Source organism: Medicago truncatula, chromosome 6 (assembly GCF_003473485.1).
Source record: "Medicago truncatula cultivar Jemalong A17 chromosome 6, MtrunA17r5.0-ANR, whole genome shotgun sequence".
In the NCBI taxonomy this organism is placed as follows: Eukaryota; Viridiplantae; Streptophyta; class Magnoliopsida; order Fabales; family Fabaceae; genus Medicago; species Medicago truncatula.
The window spans coordinates 1,725,196-1,749,311 of NC_053047.1; the positions used below are offsets into that span (position 1 = coordinate 1,725,196).

Genomic DNA, 24,116 nt, shown 5'->3' on the forward strand with positions numbered 1-24,116 from the left:
ATGAAGTCCTTACGAACTTATAGTACTAGATTGAGTCAAATATAATTCTTATTTGCATATAGTGTTCTAGACCCCTTAGTAATAATAATACATATAAATGAAATTCTTGTATAATATGTTTTGTACTGAAACGTGTTTTGCAATTCCAAAAATATACCAAGTTGAATAAAAAGATTGTAATATGACCCACATCGGCAGCTTATATAGCATTTGAGAGGAAACCTTAGCTATAAATAGGTAGGGGATTGAACACAATTCAAATACTATCAAATGCAAATTCAACGTTTTTAAATTTGATTGGATAAAACAAATATTTGAGGTGATATACCTTTTTGAACATTAGTATTGTTTTTTCATAAACGAAAAGATGTGATGTTCAAAAGGGGATTTTTCCTTTAATTATTTGTCTTTATCCGTGCTTGGTCTCTATTATGGGACACACAATAAAATTATGAAATTTTGAGGCCCTATATCTCTAGCAATTCCTTTATGTTATTGGTATTTATTTGATTTGCATTAGTTTTTGGTTATACTCCGTCCGGAAAAGTTCGTTTATCTTTTATAGATAAATGCATATAGTATTGATTGCTTATATTCTAAGACAAATTTATAATTTTTACGAGGTAGATAGACGAAATGGTAAATGAAGTTCATCATCATAATGAAAACCAAAGAAAATGCAGAAGCTTATAGAAGAAGAAATCTCAGAAAATTAAAATGTTTATCGAATTGTGTTGAGTTTGTTACGGTTGATCTATATATAGAACCTATAGTTCTAACTAACTTAGATCTTCCAACCAATTAAGACACTAACCAACTTCTATATGGCTAAACTTCTCTATGTACCATACACTACTGCAATAGTGTAGCTAAATGGAAAACAAGCCTGTGACTCAAGTTAACTGATACCGAGTAACCGTTTTACAAGTTTTATAAAAAATACTCACTGAAACTCATATCCATAAGGGGATGGTCTGGGTTTCAAACCTCGGTCACGACGCTCAATCTAACAATTTCGTCATTTTTTCAATTGAGATAGAACTTGCGGACACGAATTTGTAGTATTAATAAGGGATATATTTTAAAAAAAGAATAATAAATACATTTAGAAATGGTCTAGTCTTATATACTAAGTTTTTTGCATGTGCAGTTTACTAAGTTCCGTCAAAAATATACTAAGTTGAATAGAGAGAATAGTTTTGACCTCACTTTTTTATTTCCAATTATACTCTTAAACAAATTTGCTATGAAAATGTTATATTGTTGGTGTCATTAAAATAAAGGTTAAATATATTTTTGGTCCTATAAAATTGGGACCTTTTAAGTTTAGTTCTTACTTAATTTTAATAGTTCTTTTAGTTCCTTAAAAAAATTTCTGCATCAGTATTAGTCCCTCCTCAATTCAAATTTGTTTTTTATGCTTAAACTCTTGAGTTTTTGAACAATTTTTTGCATACGTATTAAGAACATTACTAAAAGTTCCTCTGCAAAAAGTTGTCACAAAATTTGATTTCTACGTCCAAATTTTGTATTTTATCTTTAACTTTTACCGTTTTAAAAAATTCATATTTAACTCATTTAATGTTAAAAAATTCTAAATTTTAGTAAATGAACCTTTCATAATGTTATAAACTTGTCTCAAAAAAATCGTTCAAAAATTTAAGAGTTTAAAGATAATTAAACAAACTTTGTTGTAATAGGAACTAACATTAGAAATACTTTTTTTTGTAGGACTAAAAAACCTATTAAAATTAAATAAGGACTAAACTCAGAATTTCCCAATTTTATAGGGACCAAAAACATATTTAACCCTTAAAATAAACCATTATACTAAATATTAGGTGCAATAATGAATGGCAAAATATTTTTCTTTTACTGATTTAATTTTCTCTTAGAACACTTTCATGAGACCATTCATAAGTCTCACTTTGTTTATCCAGAAGAGATGACATAAAAGAAAAAGTAGAAAGTGAAGATCTTAAAAAAAGACGAGAATAATTAAGTTTGTCTTTATTTATTTTGATGCTGCATTTGATGGAACACTCTTTCATGGTCCATCTGTCCACACAACGATCGATAACTAAGTTTGTCTTTATTTATTTTGTTTGTAAGTTCACATTTACTATCTGAGACTGAGAATAATTAGAATGGCGTAACTCAAATAGTTAGACATCAAATGAAATAAATCAATTTTTTTTTGTTATTTATGTATTGAATTGACCAATTTTCTTGTCAGGTTGAATCTCATTCTCATCAAAATGAAAAACTGAGAATCAACCATAGTTGAACCAATCGGTAAATTGGCGTTTTTGAATGTTAAAATATATTTAGATCTTACTCTCAAAATTTAACTCGAGTCAAAACTAAGGAACATTGACAATGTGTATTAAAATATAACTTCAACATCCATACTAACGTCTGCGTGGATCTGAGTCTAATTCTCACATGTCATAAAAAATACGGCTCTCACTCTCAAAGTTATCATAATAAAAATGGATTGCACAACTGATTCATGGCTTTTGAAAATCGATCCTGTTTCCGTAACTTGGCATTCAAGCAAAGGTGTTAAACAAGAATCTCATGAAATTGTTTCAGCTATTTTGAAAGATGTTGAAGGTATGAACTCATCTGCAATAACAACAAATTCTTCTTACTTTTATAGTAAATTGATTGCCAGGGCTGCAAGGTTGGCATTAATTCTTTAAACAAGGGTCTAATATGACTGGTGCTGATTTTGGGTTTTGAATTTATAATGACCATCATTATCATTTAGAATACTTTCTCTATAAATTACAGTCTTGGGCATGCATACTATTCTGCAGCCCTGATTGGTATGAAGATGCTGAACTTGCATCAATTGCAAATGTTGCATCAACACTTACATCATTGGAAATTCTTTCTGCTAAAATGTGCTTATATGTCCCAATACAAGAGAACAATGAATCATTGATATCAAGCATTTTCTCTTACATATGTCCCACATCGGTAGCTTATAAACATGGAGAGGACACCTTATCTATAAACTGGTAGTGGACTGCACGTTTTAAATCGCAACCAAATGCAGATTCAATGCACTTAATTTGAATAAATCAAATCTTTGAAGATAATTTCAATCTAATGTCATTTTGCTTATTTAAAAGCTATTTTACTTTGAGATTGAGATTATTTCAAAAATTTGTTTTCATTTCAATCAGTTTAGTTGTTTTGTGAATTTTGTCTCTATTATATAATGGGACACAATAATATTATGAAGTTTTGACGTCCCTACAAATTTTGAAGCTTACTTTTTATTGCAACCATTTACCAATGAGTAAACGTAATTGTTAACTATTATAATTACTATATTATATATATGCTTAAATATGATAATTGTCTTTGTAATTTGGTCCAGTTTTGATTTTTGATCCCTGCAAAATTTTTTTTGTTTGAAAATAGTCCCTGACCCCACTATTCAGCTGAAGTGGCATGACTTTGCCCACGTGGTAGTTGCTGACTGTGCAACTTTTGACACGTGGCATGCCACATAATATTAAATTTTAAAAAACATTTTGAAATTAAGAAATCTGAAAATGATTTTAAAAAATAAAAAAATTCATAAAAAAACTTCCGATTATAAATTTTTTAAAAATATAATTTTTTGAAATATGAAAAAAATGGAAAATTGTTTAATTAAATAAAATCCGAATATAAATTTGTCAATATTTTAAAAAAAAATTTGAACATATAATTCTCAAATTTTTCCAAGAACTTTTTTTTTTTTTTTGAAAAGTTATTTTCTTGTTCTTTTACAAAAATATTCGTTTTTTTAAAAGAAAAAACTTTGAAAATTAAAATTTTTGAAACTAATTTTTTTGACAAAAAAACGTGAAAAATAAATTTTACGGCAATAGATCTGCACATTACTGATGATTGCCGTATAATGATGCCAACTAACTGAACGTTAAACCATGATACAAAACTAACAACTCTACATGGATGATTGTGGAATACCAACATTTTCGGCCAACTCATATAGCCAACTGCCATCAATAAATACATATATTTGATTTCGCTTTGCATTTTACACCGTAAAATTTCCCTTATTGACATATAAAATTTCCCTTATTGACATATAAAATTCGTTTATGTCTATTTTGATAGATATGTTAAAACATCTTTACACTTGTGTTTTTTGTTGAAGGGATCAATATGAACTTGCATCCTACTCCATCTCTTATTCTCTTCTTCTCACCCCTTCTCTCTCTTGATTTTATCATTTTATCTCTCTTTTGATCTTCTCTCTAAAATTTTAAGAGAGAAAGATACATTACTAGTTATTTAGTAGAAAACTTTATCATCCATCATCAACCGTGATCTATTTGGACTATCATTGTAACTTGGAAAAATGTTATATTAATTAATTGTGTATTTTCTTCTCGTTGAATTGGTTAAATCATCCAAATATAATGTCTATATTAACATTGAAGAAATTTTAATTTAACAATATGCAGCAGCAAAACAGTAGATATCTGAAACAAGAAATCCATAAGTTTCAATGAATATGATATAGTGTGAAAGCAATCATTCACATTAACTTTTTTCGGTTTGATTAGCAAATATATAGCATAGTTTTTGCATTAGGATGAAAAATCCATAAGTTTCAATGAAACAATGATATATCAAACACTCTCTCTTACATTTCCTTTATGTTATCTGTTGGATTTTTTGTCATCTGTGGTTATACTGCACATGTTGCTACTTGCTAATATATAACTATATGTTAGCATATATTGCCTCAAATATAATTCTTAATTGTATAGAAATCAAAGGCTCTCATTCACAATTACATATTTCCATATGAGAACCTTAATAAGACACATGAATAGAAAAGATACCAAAAAGAGAATCTTATTGAGGTTAAATCATGAAGTCATTTTATAATATGTTTTGAACTGAACGTGTTTGGCAAGTCCAATTGACCAAATTATATAATTATAAAGTGAATAGTAATAAGTCCCACATCGGCAGCTTATATAGCATTGAGATGAAACCTTTGATATAAAAAGGTACGTTCCAACTACTATCAATTACATGGTTAAAAAATGGTAAAATCAAATGTTTAAGGTGGTGATGTTGCCCGTACAAACATTATATAGCTTTTGTATATCTATATATACAAAATGATGTTCTTATGGGGAATCACTACTTTAATTATTTTGTTTTCATCTCAGTTGTTCTAAGCAATTTGTCCCAATTATGGGACAGAAAATAGTTATGAAATTTTGAGTGCCCAAAATGATTTGTTTTTGTCAATTTAACATTTTTTACTTCTATCAGTCGAAAAAAAAAAACATTTTCTTCAATTAATTTTATAAAACAAGAATAAATTTGCTTTCTGGAATACGTTGTTTAGTGGCATGAAGCAGGAGCACTAAGAATATGTAGTGGTCGAGATTAAAATATATTTTTTATTAGGGTTTTTTATTTTTTACTTGTTTATTATTTATTAATCTACTTTTTTTTTCTTCCAGAAAATATAAGGGGAAGCCTAACGTTTTTCACTTGGTAAAAATTTGTTGGAGATGGCACAACGATTGCTTCGCACCATTTACTTCCCTTTCCCTTGCACAAGGAATGCTACGAACAAATAAAGAAAAAAGGAAAAAAGTGTATTACATTGGATAACAAAGTAAAACATAAAAAAAAAAAAAAAAGCTTTTTAGATGGTTAAAAAAACAGAAGACTTCTTACGATTTCTATTGTTAATAGGCTTTGTATCAATAAGATTGGAAAATCAATTTTGCAGCACATGGTGGGTGAGAGAAGAAGAAGATGAAATGTTCACAATTGATTGGTAAGACACATGGTGGGGAGAAGAAGATGAAAAAGGAAATGAGTTTATGAGAATTGATCTAATAAGGTGAGGTATATGTGACTTTTTAATGTCAACCATTTATTTTGAATCTAATGGTTGATAATCATTCTCATATAAGATAGTCATTCTCATATTATACATTATATATATATATATATATATATATATATATATATATATATATATATATAATTAAGAAATTGTAAATGATTTTATAATTAAGAACACTTGAAATACTTTTTTTATTATGGCATATGCTTATATGTTTATGTCAATAGTAGATAAACTCAAATAAACTCTTTTAAGCTTTTGAATAAAAAAATTGTGTCGATTCATTGGTATGATTGTTCAAAACTCAAGGAGATTGTAACGACCTAAGTTAGGCCCAATTGAATAGAATAGGTTGAAGTTATATTTTTAGGTGAATGAGTCATGCTTTCTAGAATGATCTAGAGAGATCCTTTGTGATGAGTCATTGAAATGTCAATGCTATAAATAATGGTTTTGTCATTGTAATCATTGTGAAATGAATGAGTGAAGAATTAGTTTTTTAGAATAGTGTAGTTGTAGCTTTTAGGTCCTTTTTAGAGTAATTCTCCTCCAAAAGTTGTTCATAACAGATATGATCCTCTAGACACTTCTCATGACCCAACACTAAATTTACAAAAACTATTTCAAATTTTGAACCTAAACAGCTTTGCTCATTCTCAAAGTAAATGTCCATATTACCTTTGCGTGAGTTAGCATTTAAATCCCAACGTGAGTTAACTCACGTTGGTTTTCATGGGTAGTGAGCAACAGAAAAACACGATACTGTTGTTGTTGCTAGTATCATGTACCTGAGATAGAAACAGAGAGCTTGTCAACCAAAACACTCAAGTACAAAGTGCAATAAACCGAATAGTAAACTGATGTGAAAATACAAATAAAATAGGAATATATCGCTAGATAGCATGCATAGTACAAATGCTTTCCCTGTGATCCATAATATGCCTAGGTATTACGTAATTTGATAATTAAGTATAAATAAACAGTAAACACATAAAGAAATAGCTTCAGTGATTATTATAAGAATGATAGCAACATATAGTAATATATGAAAGAAACCAACGTGACTTAACTCACGCTCTGGGAGGTTCAGTATTTTGATCATTTACTTTAAAAATGAGCAAAATCATTTGGATAAAGAGCAGAATTCAACTATTTCTATCATAAAACAACCAATGTTGAGTTTGAGCTAAAACTTTAGTCTAACATTGCGCCCAACATCACCAGACACATTCACACCAACTCACAACTTTTTGCTAATTTCTTGGACCGTTGATCAAGAATTGTTTAAGTTAATATTTAAATTTGAATTCTTCGAAACAATTGTGTTTTATTGTCAAATAATTTAGTGGATAGAAATTCGTATTTAAGATAAAAAAAAGTGGATGTTTGGGGTTTGACCTCAACCTCTATATATGTTATATAATGTTCCTACCAACCGAACTTACTAAGTGTATTTTCTTATGAATATAGATCAACGAATTAAAGAATTTTGGAAAACATCAACCTAAATAATTTTATATTAAAAATGTAAAGAACACAATGAACCCTTCAAGTAAATAAATTATGGTTTAAATGTGTCATTGGTCTCTGCACTTTCATCAGATTTTGGCATTGGTCCCTGCACTTTTTTTTGTTTGGCATTGGTCCCTGCACTTTGTTTGGCATTGGTGCTGATTTCGGGTTTGGAATTTATAACGACCATCATTATCATTTAGGTCCTAAATTTTAGGATACTTTCTCTATCGAATTGCAGTGCTTGCAAAGATTGATTCAATTTGGGGTAGAAAATATAAGCCTCAAGCCTATTCACTCATTGCCGATTTTATGACCTCGAGTAGAAATTCGAACTCTAAGGTATTTTGTGCTTTGTAAACTACACTCTTGGGCTGGAGGGCTAACTGAATTCACTGATGGAAGAAATCAAGAGAGCGCTAGTGAAGCAATGAATGCATATTATTCTGCAGCCTTGATTACTATGGTATATGAAGATGCTGAACTCGCAGCCTTGAAAGGAGGAAATATGCATGAGAAAGGGTTTACTAAAAGTAATTAGTATTCTTTGGTCCTACAAAAGAGAGTGTTCTATGGTTTGGTCCGGCCTTGTGTAACATGTTTTGTTCTGAACGTGTTTTGCAATTCCAAAAATATAGTATGTTGAATAGAGAGATAGTAATAAGTCCCACATCGACGGCTTATATAGCATTGAGAGGGAATCTTAGCTATAAATGAGCATTGGACTGCATGCTTTCAAAATACAACCGGTTGCAAATGCAATGCATTAAATCAATGCAACTGGAGTGAAATCAAATATTTGAAGTTGTTAGCTTTTCATAAATTAAAAGTTGTTTTAGTGGGTAATAATTTCAAATTTTTGATCTTGTTCCAGTTGTCTTGAGGAATTTGTCTGTTTGTTTCTTGCAACATTGATTCTCTCTCGGTGTTGTTGCTAATATAATTTTAACGCATATACATTGCAATTTCAGTGTGTACTTTCTACTTTTCACTTAGGGGTAAATTTTTAAACAAATTTAATTTTTGCACACCTGAATCAAGGATCCAACATTTATATAATTCAACTAACTAAAAGAATTTTGCAAAACATCAATCTAAATAATTTTGTTATAAAATGTGAAGAAGGCAATGAAGCATACTTATAATGATCTGATTGTAACCTTAGATATCCCTTTCTTCAAATTTGCTGACCTTGAGTAGAAACTCTAACAATAATTACACGTGTCTGAGGTGTTTCGATCTTTATAAATTACACTCTTGGGCCGGAGGGCTAACAGAATTCGCTGATGGTAGAAATCAAGAGAGCACTAGTGATGCAGTGAATGCATACTATTCCGCAGCCTTGATTGGTATGGTTACTATGGTATATGAAGATGCGGAATTCGCAGCCGTTGCATCAACACTTGCGTCATTGGAAGTTCTTGCTGCTAAAATGTGGTGGCATGTGAAATAAGGAGGAAATATGTATGAGAAAGAGTTTACTAAAATTAAGAAAAATCAAGAAGTACATGGATAATATGTTTTAAACTGAACGTTGAGTAGGGAGACATTATTGAGTCCCACATCGACAGTTTATAAAGCATTGAGAGGAAACCTAAGTTATAAATGGGTAGGGGAATGCACCAGTTTAAAATACAATCAAATGCAATTGCAATGCAGTCAAAATGGAGTAACCAAATAATAATTGATATAATTTTTTGCGTTATCCATGATTTTGTTTTTCTATAAAAAAACAAGGCTAAAGTGCATTTTTTCCCCTTTAATTTTTAAAAATTTGCAATTTTGGCTTTTTAAGTTCAAAAATTATAATTTTGTCCCCGTCACATGTGTAATTATTGAATTAAAAAAATTAAAAAAAACATTTTAAATTAAATAAATGAAAAATTAAATTAAAAAAATATTGGTTTTTTTGTTTTTTTAACTTAGATGATTAGATTTGTTAGTTGAGTGTATTGTGATTGAGATTTGAGACTAAAATGTTCTGTATGATGATGATGGTAAAAGTGTTGTTATGAAGGGTGTAACACACGGTGCTTGTGATTACTTGATTAAGCCTGTTAGTATTGAGGCTTTGAAGAACATATGGCAGCATGTGGTTCGGAAGAAAAAGAACGAGTGGAAAGATATGGAGCAATCAGGCAGTGCTGATGAGGGATATTGACATCCAAAGGCATCTGATGATGCTGATTATTCGTCTTCTGCTAATGAAGGAAATTGGAGAAACTCGAGAAAGAGAAGGGATGATGAAGAGGAAGGTGACGATAGAGATGACTCGTCAACACTAAAGAAGCCTCGGGTTGTTTGGTCTGTCGAGCTCCATCAACAGTTTGTGGTTGCTGTGGATCAACTAGGAATTGACAGTATGTATCCTCACCAGCACTGTTCAAAAGTTTTTTTTTTCTTCCATCTTTTGTTCTCTTCAACGATAGAGAACGATTTAATGGTTTTTTATTTTTTTCTTATTTTTTTTTATTTTTTTAATTTAATTTTTCATTTATTTAATTTAAAATGTTTTTTTAATTTTTTTAATTTAACAATTACACACGTGGTGTGCCACGTAGGCATTGACCGGTCAAAATTGACCAAAATGACCAAAGATGCAAAGGGGCTAAATCTTAGGGGGCCAAAATTGTAGTTTTTATACTTAGGGGGTCAAAATTGCAAGTTTTTAAAAGTTAGGGGGAAAAAAGTGCACTTTAACCAAAAAACAAAATCATTTTAAGGAAGGAAATTAATTCAATTATTTATAATGTTGTTTTATTTTGTTTTTATTTATAAAAGTAAAATGATTTTTGACACATAATTAATTCAAATATTTTTATTTCTATTATGTTTTTTAATAAAAAGCAAAATGGTTATAGATAAGACTTCTTAAATTCTAGCTTAATCAAATAAAAGATTGAATTAGAGTGTAATATCAAATAATTTTTTATTTAATTAAATAGATTCAGTTGTGATTGAGTATTAAAAGTTTTTGTTTGTTTGTGTTTGATTATTTGGAAATTTATTGTTTGTGTACTTATTTTTATCTTTAGTGATTATAGTGGAAATCACTTGGAAGTGAAAGAGGATTTGATGGATTTGATTGCTCTCGGTTTGTGGGAGGAACCAATATAATTGATTTGTGTCTCTTTTTCTTTCTGTCTATTTGTGTTTGTTTAATAAGTTGCATTCAGAATTTGAGTCAGACCATCTCCTTTTTCGTTGCGACCCTTTTAGCAACGTTTGGTCTGCGGTTTTGCAATGGCTTCACTTATCCTTTATCGCTCCATCCTGGAGTAGGAATCACTTTTATCAATTTGGACATATGACTGGGTTACTGCGTTCTTCACACACTTTTTTTCGGGTAATCTGGCTGGCTTGTGTCTGAATTATTTAAAAGGAAAGGAACAACAAGGTTTTTCATCAGAAGGTTGCATATTCACTTTATTTAGAAGAGAGGGTCAAATATGCTTACTTTTGCTTTTAGCTATCATAAATGGTGGCGACATCCCATATCTTGTATGGGCATTAATCTGTAATCTTCTTATTTTTCCGTTACTTTACTTCGGTGCTCGTTTTTAAGCATCAATGACTTTTTATTGTACTCTGTTTTGGTGATCATATTTTGCACACCTTGTGGGAGACGCATTCAAAGTCATGAAACCCACCTGAGACAAATTTAGGATCATGTGGCCCACTTATCTTTTTTTGTTTTGTTTTGTTGTTCTTTTTTTTATCAATAGTTGCATTTGACATACGATGTTTTGAGGTACCAGCCTAGCTGAGATATCAATTGTCAAAATTATTGTGTGTCTCATCAATTTCAATTAGGTAATTTCTTATTATAAGTGTGATAAAATTATTGATATAAGTTATTAAGTGTCCTAAAATTAACCATTGAAAGTACACATTTAACAATAGTATAACATTGATTTTGTATCATCATAATGAACTTGCTAGAAATACTTATAACATATAAAAAGATGAATGATGCACTTCTAGCATACAAAGGAGCTCTTGTATTATTGATTACTCTAAAAAGTCTAAAACTAATTTTGTATCATGTATTATTGTTATAAGTTTAACATTGGAGAATTTTCCATCCAAAAGTTTAAAATTTTAGAAATTACGTATTGATATATTTTTACTTTTTGAGTTTAACATTGGAGAATTTTCGATCCAAAAGTTTAAAATATAATTAATTACATGTTTATATATTTCTATTTTTTTGGTGTTATTATTCTTAGATGCTAAAATTTCAGTCTACTTCGCAGATGTTATTGTTCTCTACTTCTGCGGTATTTTATTTTGTTTTGGTGTTGGTATACTAGTCCAGAAGCCTAATCTTATATCAATAATCAGAACATTGGTGAATTAAGCCTCACTCAATTAAAAAATCTCCAATATAGTGAATTTTCTGTTCTGGATTCCGAGAACAATAACATCTACAATACCTCAAGCCAATGTTAAGATGTAAATTTCCTTTGCTGAAATTTTTCGCAGTTTGATATATCTTTCTTAGCTTAATATTTCAGTCCTTATAATATACACTTTTTCCTTTAAAAAAAATACACTTTTTTAGTCCCTATATAAAATCTTGTTGAATAGGAAAAAGTTGTTTTTGGTCCTGGTTATTTTGTATTTTAGTCCCTATAATATTTTATCTATATGGAATTAGTCCCTTTAATATATAGATTGATTGTATCTTAGAAAACAACATGAACTTCATCTGAAATGTGACAATGACTAAAACCAAATAATAAGGACGAAATAATCTCTTATGTATTTTAATGACTAAATTGACAATAAATTTGTTTAGGGGGGTTAAAACAAAAAAAGTTAGATAATACATTTGTATATGTGATTTCAAAAGTTAGAAAGTATTTGAGTGAAACTTTTCATAGAAATGGAATTCTCTATGGTAAGAAATGGGGAGCTATTATAGCCAAACAAGGGTCTAATAATACTGGTGTTGATTTCGGGTTTGGAATTAATAACGACCATCATTATCATTTAGGATACTTTCTCTTTGGAATTGCAGTGCTTGCAAAGATTGATCCAATTTGGGGTAGAGAGTATAAGCCTCAAGCCTATTCACTCATTGAGGATTTTATGACCTTGAGTAGAAATTCAAACTCAAATTACGCACGTCAATGATGTTTTGAGCTTTGTAAACTACGCTCTTAGGCTGTAGGGGTAAGTGAATTCACTGATGGAAGAAACCAAGAGAACACTAGTGAAGCAATGAATGCATATTATTCTGCAGCCTTGACTGGTATGGTTACTATGGTATATGAAGAAGCTGAACTCAGCCTTGAAAGGAGAAAATATGTATGAGAAAGTGTTTACTAAAAGTATCAGTGTTCTTTGGTCTTACAAAAGAGACAGTGGTCTATGGTTTGGTCCTGCTGAGTGGAAAGAATGTCGGCTCGGCATTCAGCTCTTACCATTTCTTCCTATCTCTTAAGTATGTGAAAAAAATTATCCAATTTTGAGACAAGAACCTTATTCAGCCTAAGTCATGAAGTCCTTGATAATATGTTTTGAATTGAACATGTTTTGAAAGATGTTGAAGGTTTGAACTCATCTGCAATAACAACTATATCTTCATACTTTTATCGTAAATAAATTGCTAGGGCTGAAAGATGATGATTTGGTGGCTGAACTGACTAAGTGTGTGTTTTTTACAAAGTAATTGAGAACAGTGAATCAATGATGTCAAGCATTTTCTCTTACATTTCACTTTTTAATGAATTTTAGTTTTGATATTGCAAATATGTTTATCAGTTTCAATGTTTCCTGGCAGTTAAGTGTTGACAAGAAAGTGAATGTGTTTCGATTGTATCTATGTTAGTTTCATCCAAATCTTGTTATTATATAGTGTTCTAAGCTTTTAAATAAAAGAAGTAATAATGCATAGAAATCAAATCAAATATACTAAAAAGAGAAACTTATTGAGGCTAAATCTTGAAGTCGAATTTACTAAGTTTCTGTCAAAAATATACAAAGTTGAATAGAGAGACAATATTAAGTCCCACATCGACAACATATAAAGCATCGAGAGGACACCATAGCTATAAATAAATACGTAGTGGACTGCAAATTTAAACTACAACCAAATGTCAATAAGTTGGTGAAAGCAAATATTTGGGGATCCTCCATTTCAACATTGTGTTGCTTTTTTCTTTTTTAAAAGAAATAATGTTGGACGGGATGGTATTTCCAAAAATGTGTTTTTACTTTGGTTCTAGTTGCCTTAAAGAAATTTGTCTATCTATTATAAGGGACACAAGAGGCCTCAAATATTTTGGGGCTTACTTTATGGTTTTTTTTAGTGGGTTGGGATTTCAACTTGAAGTTTGTGTATATTATGTATTGTTCATATTAATTGAATTAAGTTTACGAGTATAAATATATGTTTTAGCTTATTTTTATTAAATTCTTCTAAATATAACTAGTGTTTGTTAAAATAAAATTCTAATAACAATTTCAAAACCAAAAATAAAATATCCCCACTAGATCATGTATCTCCGGTACCTCCAAGACAGACAACCGGAGTCCACAACCAATAGACCCCGATAATTATTTAGAGAAATGCTACAAATTTGATTTTTTGAAAATTTAATTTATGAATTTAGGATCTTTAAATAGTATTATGAGGGAATTCGTTAAGAAGAATTTTTTAAATTTAAAAAAAAATAAAATAACAAGACCTTTATTTAATGGTTATAAACCAGAAAAATCATCATCTCCATGCGAAACTCGCTCATCAGTTACGATTCCCAATCCGTAATCGACAAGTCACACGTGTGTCAGACAACGGCCATGCAACACTCACTCTCTATATAAAGGGGACTCTCAGCGGTCCACAAGGTTAGAATCTTCTTACTCTCTCACCCCCCCATTTTGACTCAATACTGACTTGAGTGTCGGTGTGTCTGCAGGTACACACCTCCCGCTCTTCCAGTCAACCATCAAAGGCATTCAAACACCGCGTATAAACTGCACAGGTAGTCCATTTTTGATCAGGTACGATCAAGTAGTAAATACATCTAAAAATTTAGAAAATGTCTTTTTTAATTTGTAAATTATATTATAATTAAGAGAATTTGAAATACTTTTTTTTTATTTTTTATTGTGGCATATGCTTATATGTTTATGTCAATAGTAGATAAGGCAAGTTTGTATTTTGACCACCAAAGACATAATAAAACAGAAAGAAAAGGAATGAAAATATATTCGAAGAATTTGTAAAAGAAAATTCCCATCACGAAACCTAGACATATAAAAACTTTTAACTTAACGATAAGGCATATATTTCTCATACACAAAATTTGTATATCCGATTTTTGTGTGTATACATAACACAACTCCTTAACAATACATGGAATCTAACCATTAACCGAAGAAGCACGTGTTTATCTAGAAGAGATGACATATAAGAAAAAAGAGAACGTAAAGATCACAAAAAATAGGAGATTTCTCACTCTTTCATGATCCATCGGGCTACACAATATTCACTAGGATTGGCCAGTTTTGAATATTAATTGTATTTATATCTTACTCTCATAATTTACTAAAAACCATAAGGTTGTTAGTGTTTTTTGGCCTAACAAAAGAGACAGTGATCAATGGTTTGGTCCTGTTTACTGGAAAGCTGGTTGTAAGCTCGACATTCTGCTCTTACCATTGCTTCCAATTTCATATCAAAAAGAGAACCTTAGTTAGTATTGAGAGGGAAACCTTGGTTATAAATAGGTATTGCACTGCACAGTTTCCAAATACAATCAAATGCCAAGCACCTATGCAATGCGTTTAAAAGTTGGATAAATCAAATATTTGAGGTGATGGATCCCACAAACGTCCTTTTGATTTTTCATAAATTAAAAGTTGTTTTTGTGGGAAATCATTTCAAATATTTGTTTCCATTCCAGTTGTCTTGAGTAATTTTTTTCAAATTATGGCAACACAATAAAATTATTAAATTTTTTGAGGCCACAAAAATTGAGGCTTATTTTCTATTACAATGTTTTACTAATGAGCAAGATTAATTAATATGTTTATTTCATGCAACATTGATACTGTCTCGTTGTTGTTGCTAATATAATTTTAAGGCATATACATTGCAAACATTGCAATTGCAGTGGTAACTTTCTACTAATTTTCACCTTTGGGGTAAATATTTAGCCTCTACTAAAAAAACAAATTTTGGAACCCTGATTTAAACAAATTTAACAAATTTAAATTCTGCACCCCTGAATCAGGGATCCAACATTTATATAATTCAACTAACTAAAGAATTTTGGAAAACATCAATCTAAATAATCTTGTTTAAAAATGTGAAGAAAGCAGCGTAACCTTACCTAATCGTTATTTTCAAAACAAAAAAAAAAAACTAACCTAATCGTTATAATTACTAGTGTATTTGCCCGGCGTTGCTCGGTTTGACATATATAATTAAGAATGACAAAAATTTACCGGGACGAATATCTTAATAGGTACACACAAATAAAATAAAATTCATCCAAAATCACAAATGACATGCATTCACCCAAACACGCCTAGAAACAATTGTACAATGCAATTCTATCAATTGTACACTTTCAAGGCATGAATGTTGAATGCGACCAAATTTATTAGTCCTCCTCTAGAAATCGATTTGTTTGACAAAAGTCTGGCAAAAGTAAAAGAAGTGGCAATATCCCCTTCATCCTCCTTTCTTTCAGAAGTTCCGAGCGGGAAAGACGGGAGCACAAGAGTAAATGAGGCAACAAACAGTTTTGGCAACGCATGAATGACATGTATCTGCTCAAAAGTCACTGCTAGACAACTGCAAGAGGCCAAAAAAGCCACATGTTGTCGGCGAATTCCCTCTACATTCGGACTGAAAGTGTTGAGGAAGCCATGAAGGAGCTTGCTGAAGTTTTCAATTCCATAGAGCATTCCCCTTAAACCAGCTTATGACATATCCATAAGCTATAACCTCCCCACTATTGTTTATGAAAACATCTTGTAGCTTATATGACGACATTTTGACTTTATTTTATCACTTGTCGAAACAGATTGTACATAAGCTCTTATATGATAAATGTAAATGTTTATGGTTAATTGATCACAGTTCAGGATAGTCCAAATTGAACAAGGTTATTAGTATACTTTGGTCTAACAAAAGAGACAGTGGTCTATGGTTTGGTCCGGCTGAGTGGAAAGAATGTCGGCTTCACATTGACTCGAAATATAATTCTTAATTGCATATATAGTGTTCTAATATTTTAAATAAAATAAGTAATAATGCATAAAAATCAAAGGTTCCTGTATAATATGTTTTGAACTGAATGTGTTTTGAAAGTCCAATTTACCAAGTTTCTGTCAAAAATATAAAAAGTTGAATAGAAACCGTATTAAGTCCCACATCGGAAGCTTATAAAGCATTTAGAGGACACCTTAGTTATAAATAAGTAGTGGACTGTCATATTTCAAATACAATCAAATGCAAATGCAATATTTTTCTTTTGAGATTGGGAAATTAATAATTCGGTTTGACTTGTGGTGTCGACTTCATAGTTATAAAGATTGGATTCTAATGGTTGTGACACCAGAAGGAATTGAATTATTTGTTTCCTTGTCTCTATTTGTTCTATTGTCTCAATTATTTGGGACACAATAAAGTTAAGAAATTTTGAAGCCCATAATAAATTTGAGTTTTTCTATATTCCATGACCAATATAGCCTACGAAGAATGAATGTAAATAAACTTTAATAAACTCTTCATGGATTTCGTGGAATACATTTTCCCTCTTGAATAATACATGAAATCTATAAGCTATGCTAGAAGAAATGACATCTACGGAAAAAAAAAAAATAGAACGAAAAGATCACAAAAGAAGAGATTTGAACACTCTTTCATGTGCCATCGGGCCATACAATAGTATTGGATCCATAACTAAGTTTGTCTTTTATTTTTTTTGTTTGTTTAATACTCCCTCCGGCCCTATAAGAAACAATTTACTTTTTTGATTAATTGAATAATTGATGTATTTGGTCTATTTCTAGGCTAGGTACATCAATTATTGAATAAATCTAAAAAATTAACTTTTTCTTATAAATAGGGTCGGAGGTAGTAGTTCAAATGAAGAGTTTTTTGTGGCGAATTTATACATTGAATTGATCAATTTTTTAGTTGAATTAAATCTCTTTGATGAAAAAAAAAGAATAGGGTCGAACCGATGTTCTACATAGCTATAAAAGATCGAGAATTGACCATAGTTGAATCAATCAACATATCGGTCATGGTCATTTTCTGGTTCAACTGTTGAACCGGAGGATTTAATCTAATTATCAAAAAGCATACCTTTCGGCTAACAATGGTCAAACTTGGATTTTGTATGCTTCTTCGCCTGTAAGGTTTAGTCACTGTCGTTCTAAAATCACTTCTGAAGTATTTTCTGGCATTTTCCAAACTTAAAAATGAAGTTGTTCTTGACAGGTTTAGTTCTTGTTACCCTTTGTCAGTTGTTGCTATGTTTGAGAAGAAAGATTCAGGTATTTCAATAATGTTAACTGATGACACTCAGTCATTACTAGCTTATTAGACATTTTTCATGTAATTTTAAGGATATTCATTGTGATTCATGGAGCTGCAAGCTACAAAACAACAAGAAATTGAAGTTTGAAGAAGTCAGAATTCGGCCACCGATTTTACAAATCGGCCAACGAATTTGCTGCTGATTTTCTCCCTTTTGATTCGACAAAAATCGGCCACCGAAGATGCAAAATCGGCCACCGATTTTTCCAGACTGGGCACACGTTTTAGTGCATTCGGACACCGAATTTTGGGCTCGGTGGCCAATTTTGGCAGGCTTATAAATAGAAAAGTTCGTTTTCAAAGTAAGGGTTCACGATTTTAGAGAGAAAAGAGATAATTGGAGCGGAGGCTTTGTAGATTTGGTGGGAGACCATCACAACTCATAGTCAATCATCCAATACATGTATGAACCCTTATTTTTATGTGAGTTATCTTGTACTTTAGATATGAGTAACTAATCTCTTTGTGGTTGAGACTGAGATGAATCTGATGTAATCCTATGGGAACCCTAATTTATTGAACTCCTTTGAATGTCAATGAAAGTCTAGTTTTTATTCATATTACTTTGTGTTTAATGCTTTTTGTATTGTTTATCATCGACTACTAACCCTAACTTTATGAATATGCAAATTGATGTTAGAGATTGAATGACCACTAACCCTGACTTTTGACTCTGATCTAGGTAATAGGTTTAACCTAAGTAATCAAGCTAGAGATAGATCATTATTAGGTTATGACATAGGGATTAACGTTATGTTAAAATCTCCAATGGTTTCAAATTCACTTAAGAGATTAAGGAGTTGTTACTTGCGGGGAGAACTCTAGGTCAAGAGATTGGGTAGAGTTACTTTGTTAATCTGTCGTTGAACTAAATAATCGTTGATTGAACTAGGAGTGCGAATTACATAGGAGAACTTCGGAGGATTCGAAGGTCTTAACCATACTTCTCTCTAATATTCTTAAAACCAACTTTTATTCTTTTATTACGTTTACTTTATAAAAACCAATCCAACTGTCTAGGAAAAATCAATATAAATTTATACATCCTTTTTGATAAAGAAATTGCCGAGTAGAAATTAACAACGGTCCTTGTGGATACGAATTTATTTATTACTTCGATAATTTTGGTTCACTTGCCAAATCTCTATCATTAGCGCATCCTCTTCATCTTCAGCTTTTGTCTAAGAAAGATTGTAATTCAGTGTTTTGAGTTATTTCAAGTATAAAAGCTTTGATCGAGAGCCTGTCGGTGCTGTTGGTATTCATGGATTTTGAAAACCGATCATGTTTCTGTATCTTGGCATTCAAGAAATTGTGTAAATGAAGAATCTAATGATGAAATTGTTTCAGCTCTCTTGAAAGATGTTGAATAATTGAACTCATTTGCAATAATATCAAATTCTTCATACTTTTATGGTAAATTGATTGCCAGGGCTGCAAGGTTGGCATTAATTGTTTAAACAAGGGTCTAATATGACTGGTGCTGATTTCGGGTTTGGAATTTATGATGAGCATCATTATCATTTAGGATAGTTTCTCTAATGAATTGCAGTGCACAAAGATTGATCCAATTTGGGGTATAAAATTTAATTAAGCCTCAAACCTATTCACTCATTGCAAATTTTATGACCTCAAGTAGAAATTCGAACTCTAATTACATGTGTCTAAGGTGTTTAGATCTTTATAAATTACACTCTTGGGCCGGAGGGCTAACAGAGTTCGCTGATGGTAGAAATCAAGATAGCACTAGTGAATCAGTGAATGCATACTATTCTTCAGCTTTGATTGGTATGGAATATGAAAATGCTGAACTCATATTGGAAATTCTCGCTGCTAAAATGATGAACAATGTTATTGGTGTACGTTGGTCTAACAAAAGAGACTGGTTATGTTTTGGTCCGGCTGAGTGGAATCGGCATTCAACTCTTACCAATTGCTTCATGTTTCAGAAGTTTTATGGTCTCTAATTTTAAGTATTTTAAGGGACTAGTAGATGTTACGTACTTTCACTAAGTGAGTGTTTTTCACAAAGACAATGAGAACAATGAATCATAACTTTGGTAACATGCCTTAATATACTTGGACCATTGAAATCCATTCACTAAATATTGTCTTATGAACTTATAAATATTCTTAAGTGTTCTAAGCTTTTAAATAAAAGAAGTAACAATTTACTAAGTTTTGTCAAAAATATACTAAGTTGGATAGAAAGATAACTATAAGTCCCACAACGACAGCTTGTATGGCATTGAGAGGAAACCTTAGCTTTAAATAGGTAGGGGACTGTCATAAACACAATCAAATGCACATTCAATCCTTTAAAGACGGGGAAATCAAATAATGGAATGCTTTTTGAATATGTCAACATCATTTTCTTTTTCATATTTGAAATATGTTGACATGTTAAGTGTTCCATTATTTGTTTTTGTTCTAGTTGTCCTAAGCAATTGTTTTATGGGATACAAAACACTTTTGAAATTTTGAGGGCTTAAAAACAATTGGGTCATGTTAACTTGTGCGCATGTTAAACAATTTAAAAAGGGCAATTTTGTATTAAAACATAATGTATTAACTTTTAATAAGTTGAATGCGAGTTTTTATGTGTATATTTCTTTAATAAATTCTTTAACATGTACTCTTGAGGGTACAAATTAACATTTGACAAAAAAAAATTAAGGGTCTTGCTAACCGGTGTTTCTAGGGCACTGGTTAAACATATCATAAAAGGGAATTATTACCATGAAAGGAAACTGTTTTTAACTTTATTATAAATTAATTACACAATTTTAATACATTAATTATTATATAATTTCTTTTTTTATATCCTTAACCAGTGCTCGGGGGCACGGTTAGCTTTTTCGAAAAATTAACGCCCTTTTATCTCTTTTAATTTTTTCATTTTATTTCGTTAATGTTATTGATATATTTTGTTTGATTTAGATACATTCCCTTTTGGTTATACTTCCTGTCTCTTCTCTTAATAGAGGAATTATTATGTAACAGGGTAGCTCTCTTTTTTGCTTTTTTCTGTTTTTGTTCCCCAGATTTCTTTGATTGTATTTGATATTATTCAGCTGGGTTTTTAGCACTTCTTGTGCTGAAATATTTAGGCGTTCAGTAATATATTCCATTTTAGCTTCTTCAAAAAAAAAAAAGAGGAATTTCAAAATTAATAAAGTTATTTAAAATATTTGTCATTATTACTAAGACCATTGTCTCTTAATAGAGGAATTTCAAAATTAATAAAGTTATTTAAAATATTTATCATTATTACCAAGACCATCGTAAACTAAAAAAAGTCTTTAAATGATCTTATGTACACATTATTTATTTATAATTTTTTAAATAAAAATACTATTAAAAACTTAAGAGTCTTGTTAACGAGTGCCCCCGAGGCAGCCCCGGGGCACTCTTTAAGCATATTAAATTTAATAATTATTCTTTTAAAAAATCAACTATTACAATTTCCAATGCATTCAATACACAACTTTTAATTAAAAACTTATCATTTAAAAGATTTAAAGAGTACTCGGGGGGACTCGTTAACCTTTCCCAAACTTAATAACTCCAATGATATTAAACTAAAAAGAATTCTTAAATAGGTTCATTAATATATACAAGCATTTAAAAACTAAATAAAAAGAAATTGAAAAGAAGAATCACATTTTTTTTAAGGGATCCAAGGTGAAATTTGAGAGTGGTTACAATGTTGAAAGAATATTCAATGGAAGTTAGCTTCGAATTGAGCCACACTCAATTGAAATATTATCAGATGGTGAAGATTATGGATAAAGTACAATATGTTTGCTACATAATTTTCTTTCCATCACTACAGTCCATGCCATTCACTCTTTTAATTTTCTTCCAATAATTCTCTCAAAAGCATACTTTTCAATTTAACAATGGTCAAAATTGAATTTTGTATGCTTCTTCACCTATCAGGTTGAGTTGCCATCTTTCTGAGATCACTTCTGAAGCATTTTCTGGCATAATTCAGGTGATTTAATAACAATGTTGGCACATCCTCTTCATCTTCATCTCCAGCTTTTGTATAAGAAAGATTGTTGTGTTACTGTTTTGAGTTATTTTAAGTATAAAAGCATTTATGCAGAGCTTGTCAATGTTGTTGGTGATTCATGGATTTTGAAAACCGATCATGCTTCCATAACTTGGCATTCAAGCAAAGGTGTAAAAGAAGAATTTCATGATGAAATTGTTTCAGCTCTTTTGAAATATGTTGAAGGTTTGAACTCATCTGAAATAACAAGAAATTCTTCTTACTTTTATGGTAAATCTATTGCTAGGGTTGCATGGTCGGCATTGATAGCTGAAGAGGTTTGTTTCCTTGATGTGATTCCAAAAGTTAGAAAGTATTTTAAAAAAACATCGAGCATTGGCTTAGCGGAACTTAAATGATCAATATCATTTAAGTTACTTTCTCTATGGAATTGCATTGCATGCTAAGATTGATCCAATTTGGGATACAAAGTATGAGACTCAAGTGGATTCACTCATGAAGGATTTTATGACCTTGAGTAGAAATTCAAACTCTAATGACACGTGTCTAAGGTGTTTCGATCTTTGTAAATTACACTCTTGAGCTGGAGGGCTAACTGAATTCAAGAGAGCACTAGCGAAGTCGTGAATGCATACTATTCTGCAGCCTTGATTCGTATAATATAAGAAGATGTTGAACTTGCAGCCATTGCATCAACACTTACATCATTGGAAATTCTTGCTGCAAAAATGTGGAGGAAATATGTATGAGAAAGAGTTTACTAAAAATAATAAGGTTATTAGTGTTCTGTGGTCTAACAAAAGAGACATGGTCTATGGTTTGGTCCTGCTGAGTGGAAAGAATGTTGGCTCGGCATTCAGCTCTTACCACTACTCCCTATTTCTGAAATTTTGTCCTCTGATGTTAAGTATGTGAAGGGACTTGTGGAGTGGACATTGCCTTTCTTTAGAAAGGGATGGTGTTGGAGAGGGTTTGTATAATGGAAGTGCACCACAAAAGATAAGAAAGTGAAAGGGTTTGTATAGCAGAGCTGTTTATCTGGTGGCTGATTTCACTAAGTGAGTGATTTTTACAAAGTATTGAGAACAATGAACGAATGATATCAAGTATTTTATCTTACATTTGGTATTCGTTGTATTTGCAATCTTTTTTTGGTTATATTGCACATTTTTCTACTTGCTAGTATAGAAATATGTTGGCATAAATGTTTCATTAACAGCTTAGAGAGAGAGAGTACTAAGTTGAATAGAGAGATAGTAATAAGTCCCACATCGGCAGCTTATAAAGCATTGGGAGGAAACCTTAGCTATAAATAGGCAGTGGATTGCACATTTCCGTAACCAATATCCAAAATGCAATGCTTTTAAAATGGGGATATCAATTAACTACAATGTTTTCTTTTTCTAAATGTAGTGTTTTTCATAAAGGCTATGATGTTAAAAGGGGGAATCATTTTAGTTATTTGTTTAAACTCCAACAGTGTTTTAAAATATCTGGTAATTGGGTTAGTGGTCTGACAAGTTTGTTATTGGTCGTACTGAATGACTATTAACCTGGTCCAATTAGAAAAAAGTATGATAAAAAAAAGGTGTGCAAGTATAAATAAAAAATAAAAAATAAAGGAAAAAAAATATATATACAAGCTAGTTTATTAAACTTTTTAACAACTTTTTTAGAACATTTCACTTTTCATCACTTTTCAATGCAAAATTTTTATATAGTCTTAGTTAACAATTCTGTATAACTTTTATGCATTATTATCAAATAAGTTGACTTGGCTTACTGGTTAAGATTAAGAATAAGGTAGCAAACTGGTTTGGTTCCGGTTGGGCTGTTCCGGTTCACCGATTTGACCACCAACTCAACGGGGGTTTCAGTGGGTTATTTGCATATCTGGTCCTATGTGCTGACCGAACCGATCACCCCTCCGATTCTCGGTCGGACCCAACCAGCCGGTTATGTCCGAGTTTCAAAACACTGATTTCAATTGTCTTGAGTAATTTTTATGTAATTTTGAGGCCCTATTTTGGAAGAGGGAATGATTTGAGGTACTGTAATTTTTTTGGAAGAATTTAGTTAGTTTTTAGATAAATTCTATTGTTTGGACAAATGAT

At 30.9% G+C, this 24,116-nt stretch overlaps 1 pseudogene; it reads left to right on the forward strand.

The window, feature by feature from the left end:
• The first annotated feature begins 2,492 nt into the window (after positions 1–2,492).
• Positions 2,493–22,982, forward strand: LOC120580953 (uncharacterized; annotated as a pseudogene).
• The last annotated feature ends 1,134 nt before the right edge of the window (positions 22,983–24,116 follow it).